Raw genomic sequence first — 17,621 nt, 5'->3', positions numbered from 1 at the left:
TATTTAGCGCTGCATCAGTGACAGTGACAGCCGGCTTCTCTCCACTGCAGGTAGGTAGGTAGATCTGAGCACTGCATCAATGTCAGTGATAGCGGCTTCTCTCCACTGCAGGCGGGTAGGTAGATATTTAGCGCTGCATCAGTGTCAGTGATAGCCAGCTTCTCTCCACTGCAGGCGGGTAGGTAGATATTTAGCGCTGCATCAGTGACAGTGACAGCCGGCTTCTCTCCACTACGAGCAGGTAGGTAGATCTGAGCACTGCATCAATGTCAGTGATAGCGGCTTCTCTCCACTGCAGGCGGGTAGGTAGATATTTAGCGCTGCATCAGTGACCGTGACAGCCGGCTTCTCTCCACTACAAGCAGGTAGGTAGATTTGAGCACTGCATCAGTGTCAGTGATAGCCGGCTTCTCTCCACTGCAGGTAGGAAGGTAGATATTTAGAGCTGCATCAGTGACAGTGACAGCCGGCTTCTCTCCACTACAGGCAGGTAGGTAGATTTGAGCACTGCATCAGTGTCAGTGATAGCCAGCTTCTCTCCACTGCAGGCGGGTAGGTAGATATTTAGCGCTGCATCAGTGACAGTGACAGACAGCTTCTCTCCACTACAAGCAGGTAGGTAGATTTGAGCACTGGATCACTGTCAGTGATAGCTGGCTTCTCTCCACTGCAGGTATGTAGGTAGATAGTTAACGCTGCATCAGTGACAGTGATAGCCCGTTTCTCTCCACTACAGGCAGGTAGGTAGATTTTAAGCACTGCGTCAGTGATAGCTGGCTGTCCTCAACTGCATGCAGGTAGATATTTGGCACTGTATCAGTGACAGTGATAGCTGGCTGTCCCCCATAGCATGCACGTAGATATTTAGCGCTGCATCAGTGACAGTGATAGCCGGCTTCTCTCCACTGCAGGTAGGTAGGTAGATATTTAGCGCTGCATCAGTGACAGTGATAGCCGGCTTCTCTCCACTGCAGGTAGGTAGGTAGATATTTAGCGCTGTATCAGTGACAGTGATAGTCGGCTTATCTCCACTACAGGCAGGTAGGTAGATTTTAAGCACTGCGTCAGTGATAGCTGGCTGTCCTCAACTGCATGCAGGTAGATATTTGGCACTGTATCAGTGACAGTGATAGCTGGCTGCCCCCCATAGCATGCAGGTAGATATTGGGCAATGCATCAGTGACAGTGATAGCTGGCTGCCCTGCAAGTTTATAGCCTCCTGTGCACCTGCGGCGCTCGATGGCGGGGGCCTTGGTAGCCAGACTTTTTCTCTAGCTGCAAGGTCTAGTAAGGCATGGTAGGTGGACTCTAGTCTTGTCAATCAGCTGATAACTGATAAAGTAGCTTACTCAAACAATGGAAGCAATAATAGTGAAAAAGCTTTTCTAATCCCGTGGCTGGAGACCTCAGAATAGAGCAAGAAGAAAGGACAATATGGGCGCTTTAACACTTCAATGGACCGATCAGCATCTTTGCATCAGTCCCTCAACGCCCCCTTATTCTAACTGTAACCCAAGCCTCCCTCATCCCAGCACACTGCAGTTCCCTCCCTAGCAGCCTCATCTCTTCCCTCTTTTTTACATTGTGGTTTTCCATCTCACTCCACCTCAGCCTTTCTGCCTACATCCCAGACACTTTCAGGGCCTGGATATTGCTACCCTAGGGGATACAATTGGCTGGCCAAGGACCCTCCTGGTGTACTTTCTTGAGAGTCAAAAGATTTAGAATTTTCTGTTCCATGAACAAATAGGGTAAAATAAGGCTGCTTCTCTTTCCTGCACCTTTGCCAGCGTCTGGGTTTCATTCTCGCATCCCATTTAACACTTTTGGACGTTAATGTTCGCTCATAGCCAGATTTTTTTTTTACTGTCAATAATGTGGTCACTTTATCTGCCAAGGACAATCTGACCCTGTTTTCAGCAGACATGCTGATGCCTCTTACAGAACATCTACATTTCTTTTAATTTAATGGGGCCATCAAATGGTTTACGGTGAAGCACAGAACTGTATTTCAGGTCAAGGATTTGCTGTTGTCTTTCTCTGCTCACAGGTGCACTTGAGGTGGCCAGACTAGAGGAATATGACGTCCGAACCCTAGCCACACAGGTATCAGCACTTTAAACTCACAAGGCCCAGCATTCTGCAGTCTTGTGTTAGGGCCTCAGACCACAAATGCATGCACAAAGCAAATATAGAGCAAATGTGATCAAGGGCTTTAAAACACTTTAAACTTGAGAGACAAAGGGCCATATTATCAAGAACGGCGTTAAAATTATCGCCGCTTTAGCAGTAGGAAACTGCCGCTAAAACGGCGGTAATGGGCTTGATAATATGCCCTTGTGAATTTCCATAGAAGCCCAGGTTCACACCAGAACATGGGCTTCTATGGGAATTCACAAGGGCATATTATCAAGACCATCATCGCCGCTTTAGCAGCAGTTTCCTGCAGCTAAAGCGGCGATAATTTTAACGCCGTTCTTGATAATATGCCCCAAAGTTACCTGAGTAGAGTTAAGGAGACATTGTTAGATATGTGCACAGCAACACCGCAGGTACAAAACCAATATATGCACATAATAACGGAGAGACCCTCCAAACTGTGTTGTACAAGCGAATGGAGGGAGCAAGAACAAAGACTTGTGTAGCTGTAGTGAGCAAGATTACTTGACGCGTGTCGATATTCTTGGGCTTGATATTCAGTAGTATAACCTCCAATCACATTGACTGTCTTTGCCTTGGACCCTGTACAGTGTACAGCGCCCCGCTGTCTTTCTGCAGGAGTGGCGCTATGTCAATACCACATACGTACATACAGCACAGCGTGCATGTGTGACTTTGCGTACGAGAAAAGAACGGGTTTGTGGGGTATGTGTAGATGCAGATGAACGTGGAGATGTCTGAATGTAAACAGTTGTGTGTTAGGCGCATGAAGGGATGTAGGGCTAGCTGTCCTAAAATGTAATTCGCAGTGCAGTCTATTGTTCCATACCAGCCTGGCTTTTATTTTAGGATGTGAGTGGCGACTTATCGGTCACTTTGCAAAATGTGGATTCCCATGAAATTGGTGAAAAACCTCTTACATAATTAATATTAATTGGTATAGAGACATGCTGAGACCCAATGGGAAGGTCCGCGAACCCCGGAATGGCCTGCAAGAGAGAGCACACCTCCATCCATGTGTTGTAAGGGAAAAAAATTAAGGCATTTTTTTAAAGCAACTCCCCTCAAGGGACAGGTTTTGAGGAGCATCCAGTGGTCCCCTGGACTAGTCTGCTACCCCCTGAGGATGGAAGCCACAGTTCCCAAAGGAAAGCTGTAGGTCAGTGACAGCTTCATTTTTAGGTCGAGTGCTGCTCGCTCTACAAGGGTGCTGTATTGGAGTATGCACTGGAAGCCCCACCCACCCTCCACTCATATTTGCCATTGGCTTGTGCCATTGTCCTTCGTAAATGCTGGCTTCGGATTCGTAAATAGGCTTGTTAGTCCTTCATTGGTACCGCCTTGTCTGCATTTGTTACCTCCCACGATGACTAGACCTTTTACTTGGTTTGTTACACGTTTCGCGTTATAAGTGGGTGAGCACTATTTTGTTTATTGACTAATGGGGACAATGGTGGCTGCTTTTTGTATTTGCAGCGTGCCCATGCAGGACAATGACAGCCGCTTTTCTTATGGAGCGCTATGCCAGTTTAACTTTAAAAATGGCTGCCCCCTAGCCCCACAGCATTCGCGGCACAAAGGCAATGCTTTTTTTATTGTAACTTTTTAGAAGAACGTGGCATCTGCTTCAGAGACACTGCGAGTTCTTTCACCTTTTATTTATTTTCTCATTGACTTGCATGCTGAGTGCGGCGCCCGCTTTAGGGACCCCGTGCTCAGTTTCATTTTTTTCATCTATAATGTTGAGCGCAAAGCCGCTTCAGGACCGCCGCGCTCTGTTTTGTTTTTTACTTTATTGGTGAGTGCTGCGTTGCTTCACGGACACCATGCTCTGCAATACAATAGGTCTTGCTTTTGCCAACGTTTTACCTATTGGCATTGTAAATGACAATGCCTTTTAATATTATACAAGCCATTGCCATTTGCAATGCCAATAGCTCAAAATCTGGCAATCCAGAGGCCTATTGCATTGTAAATGCTTGTTTCAAATCAGTTACCAACTCAGCTTGATAGTCAGTAAGAAATCAGTGGTTTTCAACACAACTGCTGTCAGAAACCACAAAGTGTTCGACCCCTTCACACCATTCAATTTTCGAAACAGAAAGGGTCGCAAAAAGACCCTTTGGAAGTTATTCTGGGCCAGATGTACGACCGATTTTTGCATGCGCAAATGGGTTTTAGAGTCGTTTGCGCATGCAAAAATCATGTGGCCCATGTACAAACCCTATTTTGCGACTCACAAAAAGTTGCGACGTGCAAAATAAGGTTTTGCGACTCGCTATTGGGAAGGGGCGTTCCTTTCCTAATAGCGACCCCATGAGCCATGTAAGAATGTTTTGCGACCGCAATTGCGGAAGCAAAAGACTCACAGTTTACCACCATCTTCAAGAGGGCCGTAAAGCCCTCCCAAATGGGAAGGGGTCCCCAGAGGACCCTTTCCCCTTTGTGACTGCACATGCAAACATTATTTAAGGGCACTCAGTGGTCCCAGGGACCACTACCAGCCCTTAAAAATGAAAAAGAAAAGTAATTTTTTTTAATGCATCCCGTTTTCCTTTAAGGAAAACAGGCTGCATTTAGAAAAAAAATGCATTATTTAAAAGCAGTCAAAGACATGGTGGTCTGCTGACCCCAGCAGACCACCATCCCTGGGAGTGCCCGCCATTCCCAATGGGGTCACAAATTGAGACAGCCTCATTAATATTCATGAGGCATGCAATGTGCGACCCCATTGGGAATCGCAAACAGTGTCTCAGACACTGTTGTGCATTGGAAATTGCGACTCGTTAATTGCGAGTCACAGTTTCCAATGGTCGTACATCTGGCCCAAACACTTTCCTGTCTTGCACAAGGGTTTTGGTACATTGAAAAAAGCATTATTTTAAGTCCCTGTGTTTTTGCACAGAGTAGTCTTTCTGGTCGTAAATCCCCTTTGTACAGTGGGTCCATAGTTTGCTGTTTGTATGCCGGAGACTCTGCAATTACATTATATTTGAGGTCACAGAACATTTGGTTCGACTAAAGATTTATTAAGAAATCCTTTAACATTCTACAACAGTAACCTATTTCTATGGCACTTAAACCATAAAACATTCCTGGAAAAGTATTGTAAAGATGATATAGACTTAAGTGCAATAAAATAATTCAGGCTCCCAATCTCTTCTGCCCCCACCAGCTCTCCACACACACAGCATTCGACTCTCAGTCAACCAGACAAAAGATGAACAGATCTCCTGGGCTTGGTTGCACCCATAGGGATAGCAGTTTACAAACATGCTTAGTTTTGGAGAACGTCTGAGCCCATACACATCTCATCATAACATTCCTCCGTTTTCTGTACGATGATAAGTCAATTTCGGAATGTCTTTCCTTACATTTTATATACGGTATTAGATATATTCCGGACCAAATTCCAAGAGCAATGAAACTTTATAGCTGAACACCTTTATAGTAGCAGAAGCATCTTAAACAGGAGGCGCTATATTTAGAAGATTATGGGTGTGTGGAATCAGACTCAGATCGATTAAAGAAACCGAAAAGCAATTGGGAGGGCGGTTTACAATATGCACCAGAGAGTGGACTGTGCTGTTGGATTTGCACATTACATATGTTACATTACACATATGTAAACTTTTCAGACACCGCTGATGGCTTGATTTTCCCAGACTCAAGTTATGTTTGACTCCTTTAACGAAACAGGGATTTAGAGGAATCTTCCCTAATGTCCTCCTGTCTCAGCACCCTCCCTTACCTGGAAAAGTTATATTTGTAAAGGCAATGTTTGCATAATAAAAAATAAACCTAAGGAACCATTAAAAGGCCAGCCAGTGTTGTGAAAAATACTCACGGGCATATTTACAAGCCCCTATCGCCACAGGAACATAGTGGCGGCTCCTCCGCAATGGCGGAGGAGTGTCGCCTCACTTCTTGGCTCATAGCCAGCAAATGTAAATTAAAGCGATGTTCTTGCATCGTTTTAATTTACATTTGCCAACATTTAGCCAGCAATGTTGCGAGGGGTGGGGCCAAGGTATAGCAGGGGGGGGGGAAAGAGGGAGGAGGAATACTAGTGCACTCCACTCCCTAACTGCACATATATGTTTTTCTCTGCCGCCTCAGGCCAACCAAAACACACATGCGCACTTAGATTTTCTCCAACCCAGCTGCATTGAGCAGCCTGGTTGGAGAAACCCCACAGGCACCCTGGTCTGAGCAGGTCGTCTGTCCTGCCTGCTCAGACCAATCCCCGAGAGAGAGTCTGTCCCAGGGGCTGCTGGGACCAGCAGGCAGGAAGAGGAGAGGCGGCATAAGAAAGCACAACGCTGGAGGGGCCAGTGGCAATAGGAACGTTTAAAAAATGTTTTATATTGTATTCCCCCACCCCCTTGTGACTTCTCCTGCGCGACCCCACCCGCCCACCACCCTTCTCTTCTGGCAGCCGCCGCTGCTTCTCTTCTGGCAGCCACCACTGCTTTATTTCTCCTCGTTTTTGCTGTTTCAATGTGTGCTTCATTGTGCAGTACACATAGAAAGAGCAAAAAACCATGAATGTTTGTTTATGTGCAGGAAGGTGTCCCTTCTAGCACATAAACAATCATTTAAAAAACATTACGATTTGGGGGATTAGGAGGAAACACAGGGGTGAACCATATTATTTCAAATAGGGCGCATCCCTGTGTTTCTAAAGTGACAGAGCGGTGCGTTAGCAATTGTGGAGCTAACCAGCGCTCACAAGATGGCTCCTTTAGGAGCATGGAACCCAACCCACCACAATCGGAATCCTGTTCGGAACTGCCTCGACTACCCACCAGTGGTGTGTCGGCTCTGATTCATTTTTCAACGTCCCTGTTCTGTATTGAAAGAGGTGTCCCAACCGCCTACGTGGCGCTTGCTGCTCCAAATCATTGCCTTCTCTACCCATGACGGATGCACATACAGGGCCCAGCACATAAAGGGTGCGTCACCTCTGTGAGGACAGAAGTCACCCACCCTCTGTGCATCTGTTCCACCCCTGACATTTTCCCTTTTGTCCTCCAGGCTCACTTGGCCTTATACCTTTGTGGCTCATGTTTATGGTTTTTAGAGGTACAATGTCTGCATCCAGGGGTGATGCACACTGGCCTTCTTAGGTAAATTATGTCCAGTGACCTGTGGAACATGAGGTCCCTGTGTGTTTTTAAAATGAACCAGATGGTTGTTTCAGTTGTGAACATCTGAGTGAGGGAGGGCAGAAGGCTGATCACGCGTATCTACAGTACACTTGTGGTTAAAGCTACCTTTAGATAAACACAAACCTCTTGTCAGTATATAAACATGAGTGCAAGTTGGGGGCTGACTCCTGCCTTCCCCACTTCTCCTCTTTCTCTTTAGAGGATAATAGGTTTCTTTCCAGACAAGGCCAATGGAGATAGTACATACCTCTTGGTTCATAGACACAACACAGACAGTGCTTTTTGGGAAACATGCAAGATGGATCCATTCCCAGCATCCCCTCAGAGAAAAGAAAATCAGCTCCAACATGCTTGTTTGCGATTTCAAACTGCTTGGATGCACTGGCGCTGATTGGCATTGTTTGCAGCCTGACTGCCAAGAAATGTGAATATGAGCAGGAGCCATACCTGATCTGGGAGAAAACCTATGTTTAAATAGACATGCATAGATCCTGCAGCGGTGCTTCCTGGAAGTAGAGATGCTTCCTGTCCAATCACTCATGCTAGAACATAGCCGGCGACCCTGCGGAAGCTCGGCTGGCCTGCCATGATGCTAACCTGCCATGATGCTGGCTTGCCCTGATGCTGACCTGCTGTGATGCTGGCCTGCCCTGATGCTGGCCTGTACTGATGCTGACCTGCTGTGATGCTGGCCTGCCCTGATGCTGGCCTGCCCTGATGCTGACCAGTCCTGATGCTGGCCTGCCCTGATGCTGACCTGCCCTGCGTGGAAGTCAACAGTCAGCCCAAAGACTTCAAAGATGCAATCACAGAGCATGGGCTGCCTCCTCTATCACTTAACAGAGAGATAAGGTGGGCAGTCCCAGAACCAGCAACCAGCTATCTACAAGGACAGTTGACTTAGTGTTGACTGTGTCTGGAGAGCACTGTCTGCCCTGTACCAGCATGTACTTGTTACTTTACACACCTTTCTGGGATACAACCCACACTGGCCCTGCCCAGGTACTCAACTAGCCTCCACTGACAAGCCCATCTCCACTCAAAGTCGCTTGGGTGGTGGAAGAAATGTCCCAAACCCAAACTTGAGGGTCCCAGGATCCTACTCTGCAGTGCAGATGTCCAGCACCTGGTTGACCTACCGCATGCGGAATCCGGATAGCCTAAAGAGGTTCCAGTGTGAGTCTGTGAGTGAGCCCTTGAGCCTGTGGCCAAACACAGCAATAGCCACTTTGGGTCAGATCACTGCCATCCCTTCCAAGATATTAAATTCACAGTCACTCACATCACAAGATACCCATTCTCCATGGACTGGTTTCTCTGGTTCGCTGTCCACAAATATTGACTGATAGACCTGTTTCTCCTATGCTTTTACCTTGATTCCTCCCCATAGGTTGCCCCATTTGCTCTCAGCTTTATTCACAGCGCCTTATCAGTGGACCTCAAAATGCCATGCAATGTTTAAATATACAATTTATTCTGTTTTACATAATCTTTAGTCCTATTTTCCTGCAACCCTTGTTGAAAGGGGTAACATCGCAGTGCATTTGAGCCGGACAGCTGGGAATCCGACAAAAATGCCACTGACAAAATATAGGGGTTAATCATCAAAAGTCCACCACCCGGGAGGGGCGTGGCTAGCAGCCAACGATGGCGGCCGCAGCTTAGGAGGGCTCCCGTGAGGAGGCGGCTTCCCACGGCAATCCGTCGTAATTATCCTGATTTTTAAAGTGCTTGGAGAGGTGGATCGCGTCCAGAGGCCGTGCGGCACCCGATGGTTCACTCTCAAGACGGCGAAGACCCTGAAACAGCGCGACATCGCTTGGCTGAGATCAGCAAGAGGTGGGGCCTAACGCTCTCCTGGAGACAGCGGAGTTGCGTAAACTAAGGACCTGGCCGGAAATAGACCTTAGGCGGCGGCGGTTGGCCGGATGTACCGGAGTCCGGGACGCACTGCCGGGACACTCTGTAAGCCTCTTCCGGCGGCATAGGCGGAGCCCCAGGACACCCAGTGGCAGTGGGTCCTTGAGTGCTCGCGCTTTGGGGTGCCGCCGACAGCGCAGAGAACCGGGCAGCCGGACCCGCCATCTTGGGCGCTGCACTCACGCCCGGCCCAGGGCTTTTCCAATAACCACCCCCGCGGAGCCGCCCGCCAAGGTGGCGTGATAAAGACCTGCGGTAGCGGGGAGCCTCCGGATGGCTGCTGCGGCAGTGGTCGCCTAACGTGACCTCCTACAGTCGACGACAGGATCACGCAGCACCGGCCTTCCTTGCTTTAATCACGGGCCTGAGCGGGTCTGAGAAGTCCGCAAGACCGATATCATGTCCAACAGAGGCCCCAGGCATAGCGCTACTCAGGCCAAATTGGACAAATTTGCTTACGAGAAGCTTACTCCCCCCCAAGACCAGCGCAAGAATGCGGGGAAAACGTCGGAGTCTGAGGGGGCGAAGAAAGCCACGTTAGAGGACGTTCTGGCGGCTCTGGCTCAGGTGCAGGCGACGGTGGGAGCGACGGCCACGGAGGTCACCCTGATACGGGCGGACCTCCAGAAAATTAATGAAAGGGTAAAACAGGTGGAGGTGGTCACTAAATCGCTGGTTGAAGACGTGTCCGAGTTACAAACGGCGATGGGACGAATGCAAGCGGACAATAAACTGCTCAGAGACAAGCTGGATGACCAAGAAGGGCGCTCCCGGTGCAATAACGTTTGTATTTTAGGAGTGCCGGAATCTGAAGACAAGGGAGCCATGGACCTGTATGTGGAGGAATTAATCAAAACCAGACTCCAACCTAAAGGCCTTTCGAACTTTTTTTCAGTGGAACGGGCCCACAGAGTGCCGGGCGGCAAACGGAGAACAGGCGGTCCGCCTAGACCAATACTGGCACGTCTTTTCAATTTCAGAGACCGCGACGCCATTTTACAGGCCGCAAGGGTGGCGCCGCCGATCCAAATACAGAATTCAAAACTTGCCTTCTTCCCGGACTACACAGCGGAGGTCTCTAGGAGGCGCAGAACATTCCTGGAGGTAAAGAAGACTTTGAGGGAAAAGGAACTGCCATATTCAATGATCTTTCCGGCCCGACTGCGAGTGGTGGCGGACAAAAAAGTATGGTTTTTCGATTCTCCAGAAACGGCCCGGGACTGGCTTGAGGGGTGGCATAGTGTGGACCGACAGCGGAGGAGACACAGGTCTACCCAGGATCGCGGAGGCGACAGCAGAGCTGGCTCACAGACGTCAGGGCGTGGAGGAGCGGAGAACTCTCCGTCCCGTGGTTTCGCGGGGGCTGATGGTGACGAATGAACCCAGTACTCCAAGCTCCATGGACAGGGCAATCGCTGATCTTTTTGACACTGTTTGATAGCTGCAATTGGACTCTGGCGCGGACGCACCAACGGCACGCAGGGATGCCGCCTGCTCGGGGAGATGCTCTCCCCCCTACACGCAAGTACTCTGGTTGCAGGATGGGTCAAGCACTCTGCTCAGTTGGGGTGGCGGGCAGTTGAAAGTCCGTTAGGCAGGGTAGGAGGGAGGGGGATTGGGGAGGGGGTCGTTTTGTTACAGTTAGGAATGCTTATAAATAATCGAAGACAATGCTTAACTATCAGTATGAGTCGATGCGAGATGGGTGGGATTGACTGTGATCATAAACCTCCATGATGTCCCTCGGCCCTTCGCTATGCACCGGCATGGCCGCCATGCCCGCTCCACCCCCTGGCCACTACACCATGGAACCCATAGTACCTAATGGCTGATAATTCGGTCCCAGTTGGGGGGGTAGCGGACCCTGAGTCACAATGCCCTCCCTTACGATTACTGTCTTGGAACGTGAGAGGTCTTGGGGATAGGGTCAAACGAGGGCTAGTACTGACTGCTATTAAGAGACAGAAACCCACCATAGCACTACTGCAAGAAACGCATCTGGTAGGAGGGGCTACCAAGGCCTTGGATAGACGAGGATATAAAATGTTAGTTCACTCTGTGTTTACGTCCGGTTCCAGGGGGACCGGCATCCTGATACAAAAAAACACACGTTTCATCCCCTTACTTACTAAAACTGATGACCAAGGCTGCTTTGCGGCCCTGCAGGGGCAGTGGGAGGGTAAACTTCTTAATTTAGTGTCTGTATATATACCACCGGCGTTGCACTCGGTTCACCTCCCGAAACTGGGTGACTTTCTTCTGCCTCTCCCCGAGGGTGAGATTATCCTCGGGGGGGGACTTTAATGCAGTTCTGGACACACAACTTGATAGATACCCCACACCGGTTCAGGCGGGTGGGGTCCCCTACCTTCAGCGATTTGTAACGGCCTTGGGACTGACTGACATATGGAGGCATTTACACCCTGGTACAAAACAATACACTTATCTCTCAGCTGTGCACGGCAGTCTCTCTCGCATTGACCACTTCATGACGCTGGGAGAGGGACTCCGACTTATAGATGATATTACGATCCATCCAAGAGGGATTTCAGACCATTCACCACTCTCGCTAACACTTTCCTCACAGGCACGTTCACGCAGACGCATTTACCCCATTCACGCTGCCTACCTCAGGATTCCCCAGGTTCGCAAGGCCCTTAAGAATACAACACAGCAATTCTTCCGGGAAAACATACACTCAGTGCGTTCCCCGGAGACACTGTGGGAAGCCTATAAAACGGTCCTGCGGGGACAGGCCATTAACTCCATCGCGGGTCATAAAAAACAGTTATCGCAGGAATTAGTTAATTTGGAAGTGGGTTTACAGGCTCGGACAGCAGCCCATGAACAGCACCCCTCTCCACTAACCCTGCATGCACTTACCCTTCAACAACAACTATACGATGATCACCTACGTATCCAGGTAAAAGGGCACATAGCCGACACTCGTAATAGGATCTATGAGATGGGCGAAAAAGCTGGGAAAATGCTGGCATGGCTTGATAAACGGGAGGGCAGCTCCAGGGGGATCCAACGCTTGAAGGACGAATATGGGGTAATACACACTGACCCAAGACGTATTACGGAGTTACTCGCGACCCATTTTGAACGAGTGTACACCCCGGAACGTGTGATCACTCCTGAGATGACCGCTGACATCCTAGCTCCGATCGAGGTCCAAACCTTGTCCCCGGAAGCATCACAGGAGTTAGAAACGGACATCACCGCTGAGGAGGTGCAGCTGGCGATCCGCGCACTGAACCCGGGCAAAGTACTGGGACCCAACGGCATACCCATTGAATGGTATCAAGCTGTGCCTGGATCCCTCAGTGAACATCTACTGGAGATGTTTAGGGAATGCCTGGAGAAGGGTTCCCTTCCGCCAGACCAGAGAGTGGCAACCATAGTAACTATCCCTAAACCGGGCAAACCGCCTGATGAATGTTCCTCTTACCGCCCCATATCCTTGCTAAATGCCGAAGTTAAGATTTTGGCTAAACTACTAGCGACTAGACTCCTGCCCCATTTGTCGTCGATTATTCACCCGGATCAATCCGGGTTCATGCCGCACAGGAACACGGCGTTGAACCTGCGGAGGCTGCACGGCGTGCTGGCCAGAGCGGATTCTATCGGAGAAGCAGCGGTGATTTTGACACTTGACGCTAAGATGGCGTTTGACCTCGTAGAATGGGCGTACCTTTTTGAGGCACTGAAGCGCTTGGGTTTCGGGCCCCGCTTTATTGCATGGGTCAAGCTGCTGTACACTGACCCTGCGGCACACGTGGTAGCTAATGGACATATCTCGCGCACGTTCCCGCTGGGGAGGGGCACACGACAGGGTTGTCCCTTGTCACCCCTGTTGTTCACGATCTCCTTGGAACCCCTGGCAACCCTCATACGGACCTCGCCTCTCCTTAAGGGCATATCATGGTGTGGGGGAGGGGAGGACCGACTGTCGTTGTACGCAGACGATATGTTGATTTATCTAACCAACCCCGAACGCGGAGTGCCGGCTTTGTTGCACATTTGTGACTCACACGGCAGAGTTTCCGGCTATACGCTGAATTGGGCCAAGTCGGAAATATATGTTTTGCAGGGGCAGGCTCCGAGCCTTGGCGAGGAGTGCCCTCTGGTGATAGCAGGCTCATCGTTTAAGTACCTGGGCATTCACGTCACTAGGGATCCAACGGAATTCATGAATAAAAATCTGAAGTCCCACCTGGATAGATTTAAACGAGATGTGCAGTTTTGGTCGGGTCTTCCGTTGACGCTCCTGGGCAGAGCCGCACTTTATAAAATGATGGCGTTGCCACGGTTTTTATATGTCCTCGAAAATACACCCTATCCCGTGGCCCCTAGTTTTTTCCAGAAAGTGGCAGCGCTGGTTTCTACCCTTCTTTGGGGGAACCTCCCTGCGCGCATTGCGCAATCCAAGTTGCACAGAGGCTGGTACGACGGTGGTATCGCCCTACCTAACTTAAGACTGTACTACTGGGCAGCACACCTCAAGCCCATCAACCAGTGGATTCACGCGCCTCAAACTGAGCCAGCGTTCCGGGTGGACAGGGAGCAACTGGGCGCGACAAGCCTGCTGGGACCACTGTACGATCACCGCAAAGTCCGTGCCCTACTGGGGCCCACTAGACTGACAGTACAGGTGTGGCATACTGCAACGGCGGCGCTGGGTTGGAGGGGGAAGATTACCGGAATGACCCCGCTGTGGGATTCTCGGATGTTGGGCAATATGAGAAACAGCAAGGGTTTCACACACTGGGACACTATAGGGATCTCCACAGTGGGTGATCTCTGGGAGAGGAACGAGGTGATACCCTTTCCCAGGCTGAAGGAACTCTATGACCTTGGTGACAGGGAACTTTATAGGTACATCCAGATACGACATGCATTGCTCGCAGCCCTTCCCCCCGGCACGACACTGCCTGAGTCCTCGCCATTAGAAGACCGCCTCCTTACTGAGTTTATGATGGAAAAGGCGACGTCACTCACATACCGCAAATTGCTCAATAACTTCCCTGATCCCACACTCCTGTTGAAGGCGAAATGGGAGGGTGACACTGGCGACATGGACGAGCATGAGTGGAATGAGGCGCTTGGATCCCCTAGGGAAGTGGGCATCTCGGCCCGAATGCGGCTCGTGCAACTCAAAATACTGCACAGGGTTTATTACACTAGGACCATGCTACACCGCATCCACAGAATACCTCATCCCTACTGTCTTCGTGGGTGCGGGGAGGAAGGAACATTTTTTCATACCATATGGGAATGCCCCAAGATTCGTGAATACTGGAAACAGATACTTCGTACACTCTCACAAACATTGGACCAGTCGTTGTTACCAGACCCAAGAAGGTGCTTGTTAAATGTATGGGAATCCACTGACCTTTCCAGATACGAACGGCTCTGGGTCACGGTCGGATTAATGGTGGCAAAACGAGACATCGCACAACGCTGGGGGGCGGTGGACGTGCCGACCAAGTCACAGTGGTGTCTAAATATGGACAGTGTGATGATAACAGAAAGGGCAGTTTATTCCAACCGGGCCTGCCCAGCGAAGTGGAACAAAATATGGACAAAGTGGAATGTGTACAGGGGGGACATTTGTGACCCTTTGCAGGAAGATGATTTAGAGGGCTCCGACGAGGATGAGGAGGAGGGGTAAAGCTGAGTGTGCAAGGCGGGGAGAGGGGAAGCCAGGGTTGTGGTGCATGTTCTCCTATTAGGCTTACTAAACTGGGGGGCGGGTGACGGGTGTAGGGTAGGATAGAGGGGGAGCAATTGCACAAAAGGGTGGGGGACTAGTATAGACCTCTCGCGGGAGGAACATGTAACTCGGATTGTGTTGATTCATGCAAGATCGTAATGCTGATTCCTAACGGTTAAAGTTAATTGTTGTTGTTTTACAAAAAAGGAACAAAAAAGTACAATCAAAAACCTCATCCAGCGTCGACACAGATATTTGAAAAGCACTTTTCTTTTGCAGCGACTTTACTTAGATCTATATTGAGACTGTTGATTTCACTAACTCTCTGGGATGCTGCATTCTGAACCAAAAACTGTGTTAGCGGCCGGCCCGCAGGGTTGTAGGCGATCCGCTGTGTAATATACAAGTGCAATAAAGGTTTTTCTTTAAAAAAAAAAAAAAAAAAAAAATCCACCACCCAAAAATTAACCGGGATTCTTCGCAACAGCAGATTAAGGATGGTGTTAATGTGTCAAAAAACTGGTCCAAAGACAAATTTATGGTGTCCACTTACAAAAGTGTGAAGGATTCAGTGCGCTCTGGCATTATCACTGAGTTTCTGCTCTTCCTGGATCCTTATGCAGGATTTTTGATCTGAGTCTCACGCCTCTGTATTAACTGCACAGGCCCTTCACTCGGTGTGCAAGCTTGGTACTGTTGGACTGGCTTGACCTGAAGCCAGGCCACTAAACTTGTCCCTGTGTTGGTGATTGTACAAGTGTTGTGCAGTGAGCTCAATGTAAAGTTGGAGACTGTGGGACAACCCTGCGATGTGATGAGTGTGTAAGGAGAGCCTACGCTCTGTGAACCTGCATATGAGCAGTGTAGTAAAGTAAACGTAAGTTTAATACTCACTTGCTAAGTGTCTCAGTAACATTTTAAAGTTATTAAATATTTGGAAGTGTTTTGCTTTCTCCCTGCACATCCTTTCATCTCCAAGGTGACATGCAGGCGGTGGAAAATGCATGTGTTTGGTCTCAGTACAACAACCTTACTTGGGAGATTCTAATTTACTAACAGGATTTACAAAGTGGAGGTATTTAGAACCTTACTTCGATGAATAATTCGGAGCCAGAATTGCCATCGTGTCATTAAGGTATCTTTTGCTGGGCTAAGAGGTTCATCCAATTAGAGGCAGGTGAATTTGTGCCTGGCTGTACTGCCAGGGTCAGTGAGCTTCAGAGCGAGGGGGAACAATGAGGGAAGGATTGGAGGTGTGGGGAAAGGTCTCTTGGACTTTCTGGAGAGACAAGTGTATTATACGTGCCTGTGAACACGGTGTTACCGTCTTGCACTGCTAGATTTCTAAAGGAAGGAAGACTTTATTGTATTGTTCCTACGAGATTTCACTGCTAAGTGGCTTTCGCACTCGGATTTGAGAGCCCGCTGGTGTGCAGGAGGAGGCATGAGCTTAGGTGGGATGAAACCCGGTGGGTTTAACTGTGGATAGAGGAAATTATAATCTTTTCTCACTCAATACATCATGACATTTGCTCAAATCAATGGGTATGAACCGTTGTGTCGTAAGAAGGGCTGGTATAGTCTGATGGTGCTTAATTTGAGTCCGTGATTTTCGGTGCTCAGTACCGGCACTTAATTGTCAACAACAGTGCTTGTGACAGTCTGCCACAAGGTGGTGCTGTCTGGCCAACTTAGAAGTGACAACAATAACAGTTAATTATTAATTCAATATACATCATAAAGGACTATTTTCTGCCGCCCAAGCCATTCTTACAGCTTTTGGGGCCTGAAATATTCAGAATTGTAACACTTGTAGGAGTGTGATGGTTAGTAGTTATGTTGTTACCATAAGTGGCTGCGCTGGCAGGGGTAATGTGTGGTGCAAACTGCAGTAGCCTCTTAAAGAGAGCCCAGGCACTAGGGGCCCGATGTAGGTAATCCTCATTTACCGACTCTGAAATACCGAATTTTACCGATTCAGTATTTTAGATTCGGTAAATGAGATGTAGCTAAAAATTCGGTATTTTTTACTTTGAGGCCCATAGGAATCAATGTCAATTACCGAATCGGTAAATACCGATTCGGTAAAAATATCGAATTGTCAAGGGGAACAGGGTGTCACTTTGACACCCTGTTGCACCCCTGATTTTGGCTTGTGTGCCATGTGGCACACATACATGCATGTATGTGTGTCACATGGCACAGGTGTACATGCACAGATGTGCATGTACACAGGAATTCGTTATTTACCATGCAATAGTATTACATGGTAAATAACGAATCGGTAATGGCCTGTGGCACTGTTTGAAGTGCCACCTACATCTGGATTTACCGATTCGGTAAATTTACCGATTCGGTATTTTACAGAATCGGTAAATTTACCGAATCTGTAAATATACCGATTCTGTAAATATAAGGCCCCCTACATGTCAAACAGCAAATACCAGTCGGTAACGGCCGAAATCGGCCGTTACCGACCGGTATTTGGTGTCCTACATCTGGCCCTAAATGCTTTATAAACTAAGCACTGGAAGCCAAATATTGCATTAAGGCTGCAGCTCTGCTTATATCTGCATGTTGGTTTGGAGAATGCATGAGCATGGCGCATGCAGTGCAAGAGATGGCACAGATGCCTGGTGGGTTCTTACTGA

General features: G+C 48.8%; 1 protein-coding gene across 2 annotated transcripts in view; it reads right to left on the bottom strand.

Moving 5' to 3' along the window:
- The window catches only part of SPTBN5 (spectrin beta, non-erythrocytic 5), a 2,054,098-nt gene that overhangs the window by 2,010,252 nt on the left and 26,225 nt on the right, over positions 1 to 17,621 (bottom strand). The window lies entirely within an intron of this gene.

The sequence above is a fragment of the Lissotriton helveticus genome, chromosome 9 (genome assembly GCF_964261635.1).
Source record: "Lissotriton helveticus chromosome 9, aLisHel1.1, whole genome shotgun sequence".
NCBI classification, from domain to species: Eukaryota; Metazoa; Chordata; class Amphibia; order Caudata; family Salamandridae; genus Lissotriton; species Lissotriton helveticus.
Note: the sequence above shows the minus strand (reverse complement) of the source record. Positions and strands in the feature narration are given on the sequence as shown.